Genomic DNA, 5,139 nt, shown 5'->3' with positions numbered 1-5,139 from the left:
TATAGGTATAGGAACAACAGAGTATGATATCTACATAAAGACTACGCAAAGTGGCAATTAATACGGTAAATTTCGGTAAGAAAGGGATACAAAAACTATCAGCGGAACACCATAATAATGACATAGAAAAACGAACAGAAACACAGCCTAAATCCGATGAATACAACTAAAATAAGGGCAGGTAGCAACTAGATGAAAAACAACCACTTTCACACCAAGTTTTTTTGTCAATAAACTCCACGAGATACCGAACCTCATACTATTCACAACTCACGGGTCCCAATACCTGAACCTTAATACTTGGCATCTTGTGCCCTCATTACACTTCATAACCGCACTGACGACTCACGTGACAAATAGAGCCATTCTCACAAACAAGGCAAGTAATAAGGGTGTGCATCTATACTTAGCAATATCAAGAAAACCTCTTCACTGATAAGAGTGCTCAACTATGTGTATGCTTGTGCAAGTGTCCTAACATGGTTCATGCCAGCTAGTAAGTATAGGAAAAGAAATGGTCAGCACGTAGAATGTTTTCTCACAACTTTCCACAAGATAAAGCTCACTCAGGTAAGTGTACCACTACACAAATATCAACAACAAAATTCCCCCAGGCCATCACAAATCAATCCCTGACATAGCCCAACTTGTCTCGCTATGTGTGCAATAGTAAAGTAAATGCCCGCCTTGTCTCGCCACACATGCATAATAATGTTCCCACCTTGTCTCGCCATATGTGCAACCCATATATATATAGACTGCCTTGGCACGCCGCATGTGCAAATATCAATATTTAACAATAGCACGGCAGAAACCTCGTGCAACCCAATAACACTCGCACGGCAGAAACCTCGTGCATCACAGTAATAACAACCACACGGCAGAAACCTCGTACATCACAATAACAAGTACAACAGCAACAATGACAATAATACAAGGGTACGATAAACAAGTCAACTCAGAGATTCCAGAATTTAAAGAAACGGAGGAACTAATTCACAAGGAGTAGCACAATCGGGAATGCTAGTCATAATAAGAACATCTCCACAAGAAAGGAAATACTAGGTAACAACGGTCCACATGATATAGTTCGATAACGATGGAGCTAACACAAGTCAAATAATTCCAAATAAGGACAAGTCAACCAAAATATAGGATATCTAACTTCTTTAAAGTTGGGCAATTACAAAAGAGACACAAGAACTTCAATTAAGGATAAGCAGTATATAGGTAATCATAGCTTCAATTAAGGATGAACAATCACAGAAGAGATAATTATAACTTCAAATAAAGATAAGCAGTTAGGAAAGGATAACATGGCAATAGAAGAGATAACAATTTCAGTCAAGGAGCTGATGAATCAAATAAGCAACAAGAGTAGATCATGAAGCAATTAAGTTCTAATTAAAGCAGGTAGAGGTGAAACTAGAAATTAATAAATGTAAGGATAACGAGAACAACTGCATATTCAGTGCATACAAGGACCTAAGAACCCTAAAAGGCCAATTTTCCAAAAATAAGTCTGAGCACGTACTCGTCACCTCGCGTACACGGACTACAATTAGCATAGAAGACTAAGATCCTAAGGGGTAGTTCCCCCATACGAAGTTAGGCAAGATACTTACCTCAAAGAAGACAGACCGATACTCAAAAATGAACTTCTCGGTGAAATGGCCTCCGGATGGCTCAAATCTAATCAAAATAACTTCAAAGCACAAATAAAACTCATAAGAAACTATTATGGATCATAAAGCCTCAATCTTTATCAAAATCTAAAAATCGACCCAAAAGTCGACCGCTGGGCCCGCACCTTGGAACCCGACAAAATTTTACAAAACCCGAAAATCCATTCCGTTACGAGTTCAAGCATACTAAAATTATCAAATTTTAATACCAATTCGTCCCTCAAATCATGATTTTTCATTTTGAAAATTTTCTTCAAAAACCTCCATTTTCCTCACTCAAAAACACTAATTAAATAATAAAAATAAAGATAAGAACATGGAATATAATAAATTCTAGGTGAAGAACACTTACCCAATAGATTTTCTTGAAAACCCCACAAAGAATCGCTAAAAACCGAGCTCTACAAGTCAAGATATGATAAAAATGGCCTAACCCTCGATTTGGAGAATATATTCTACTGCTCAGGTATTTGTACATCGCAATCGCGGAAGAGGAGTTGCGATCGCAAAGAGGAAATGGCTACTGCCCGGAATTGGTGCTGTGCGATCGCGAACAAGCATGTGCGATCGCGAAGAAGGAGAATAATGGCCCAGGAACTTGGCTACGTGAGCGCGTGAAGCGGCACACGAACGCGAAGGAGGGGAAAGCACACTTACGCGTTCGCGGATAGAACAGTGCGAATGCGTAGAGGAAGTGGTCACTAGCTCCCAGCTCCTAGTTTCTATTACGCGAACACGATGGAGCGGATGCGAACGCGAAGAAGGGGAAGACGGGCTTCCACGATCGCGGAGAACAAATAATTCATCCTCCAAAATTACACTATGCGAACGCGATTAAGGAAACCAGATGACAGATAACAACAGTCCAAAAATAGAAGAAAATGGCCCGTAGCCCATCCGAAACTCACCCGAGGCCCCTGGGACCCTGTCTAAACATACTAACAGGTTCCATAACCTAACACGAACTCCCTCGAGGTCTCAAATCACATCAAACAATGTATAAACTACGAATCACACTATGAATCGAACTTATGAACTTTCAAATCTTCCAACTTCTAAAACTCGCGCCGAAACCTATCAAATCAACTCGGAATGTCGTCAAATTTTGCAGGCAAGTCCCAAATGATATAACAGAGCTTTTTCAACTCTAGAAATTGCATTCCGACCCGATATCATCAAAGTCAACTATTGGTGAAACCTCTCCACCTTCCAAACTTTAACCTTTCCAAATTTCGTCGAAATGCTTCAAATCACCCTACGGACCTCCAAATTCACATACGGACGCACACCTAAGTCCAAAATCACCATACGAAGCTGTTAAAATCATCCAAAACCCATTCCGGAGTTGTTTACACAAAAGTCAAATTTTTGATCAACTCTTATCGCTTAAGCTTCCAAAACTAGAATCCTTCTTCCGATTTGACTCCGAATCATCCGGTAACTAAACTCGACCACGCACGCAAGTCAATACCCATAATACGGAGCTGCTTAAGACCTTATGCCGCCGAATGAGACTTAAATTCTCAAAACGACCGGTCGAGTCGTTACTTCCTCCCCCTCTTAAACAAGCGTTCGTCCTCGAATGTGCCAAGAACTGCCTCGAAGTTTTCAAATCACCTAATACACATATCTAACATACACCCACGGGTGACCCCGCGTCACCCCAATCCACATAAGCGTGATGATACCATCTCAACTATAATTTATCCTTTCTACCAACACCGATAAGCCTTAAAGTCAAAATTCTCACCTTCCGTTTATCTCCAAAAGACCCGATTCTAAATCCACACCCGATATCAGTCTCAACCAGCTGTAACAACTCATGCCTACACCCACAAGGTATGACCGCTCAACATGACACGCCACACGTAGGCCCATAATAACATTTCTGATCATAATAGCAGCCCGTAATCAAAACCAACACCGGCAATTAGCCTCATAACTGTTTGAACCCTATTTCAAACCTCCACAACACTAACAACGATGCAAGAAACATGAATACCTCTTAAATATACACCCAAATCAACAAGTCATAATTAACACCATCGGGAACACACCCCGCAAGCTAAAACTCAAGAAGCACATAACGAAAAATGACTGAATATGTAAAGAGAAACACATAAGAGAAATATCAAACAAGCCCGATAGGCACAACTCTCTATGAGTACCATCCTACAAATCAATTTAAAGTAAAAATTAAAGTATATGAATAAATCACAAGGATCTCATCCTGATATAACTTCCACCTTGGCACGCAGCCCGGCTCAAACATATCAAATCACATAGAATCGCGAGGGTCTCACCCTCAACTCTGAATTACAAGTTGAATACACTTCATACCAATGGAAATATTTCACTAACTCAATTCTGCTAATAAAATCACAACACTTACTAAATTCTCACCCCGGTAGAGTATCAAACCACAAATCGTAACCAAATTACTCAGGAATCACATTAAACCTACCATAATGGACAACAAAAATTCTCTTCTAGCCTCGTAACTCTCAATAATAAATAAAAACAAATGATAGACACGGGCTACCACTCATAGAGTCTCCAAACAGGGATAAACACATAAGCAGAGTACTAATCATGAAACTCACCCATAAATGAAGCAACAAATAAGGGAACTCACCCCGATAAGCATAACCGAGACAAAATACGAATGGTGTCCCTCTATAACAAATCAAAAGCATACCTGTATGACATCATCTGGCACAGCGGCCTCAATCCTACTATATGAAATACATCAACGGGTCGGGTCTCCCCCTCTTAGGTGCCCTATACTTGCCTGAATACCCCGCTGTGACACATCTGTCCGGAGTCTAGGACTATCTCTCGCCATATGGTTGGTATCTCCACACTCAAAGCCACCCCTCTACTGACGTGGATGCAAAATCTGTACGGTACGGGTACTTTGAGACCCTTGAGTACCTGAAACACCGTGCGAAGCCTGAAGTACAAAGTGAATTGGCTGACCCACAAAACCTCTACCATGACGTACCCTGCCTCTAAAATAAGGACTAGTAGATCTCTCCAGTCTACGAGGCCTCCTAGCCTCCCTATCCTCTCTCTCCTGATCTCGCATGTCCTCTCTCTCATGGCCCCGCCTGACCTCTCTCTCCTGATCCCACATGCCCTCCACTCGGCGAGCGATCCCTACCACCTGTTAAAACGAAATATCCGATTATAACTCCCGAGCCATGCTAAACCTAATATCATGCCTGAGCCCCTCAATGAATCTACGGACACACTCTCTAACTGTAGCGACCAAAGAAGGTGCATGTCTGGCCAAATCACTGAATCTAACGACATACTATGACACTGGCATAGTGCCCTGGCGCAGCTGCTCAAACTCCGCGTGCCATGCATCTCGAAGGAACTGAGGTACAAACTCTCTCAGGAGCATCTCTGAAAACTGAACCCTTGTAAGTGAAGTTGACTCAGCCGAGCT

The sequence above is a fragment of the Nicotiana tomentosiformis genome, chromosome 7 (genome assembly GCF_000390325.3).
Source record: "Nicotiana tomentosiformis chromosome 7, ASM39032v3, whole genome shotgun sequence".
In the NCBI taxonomy this organism is placed as follows: Eukaryota; Viridiplantae; Streptophyta; class Magnoliopsida; order Solanales; family Solanaceae; genus Nicotiana; species Nicotiana tomentosiformis.
Note: the sequence above shows the minus strand (reverse complement) of the source record.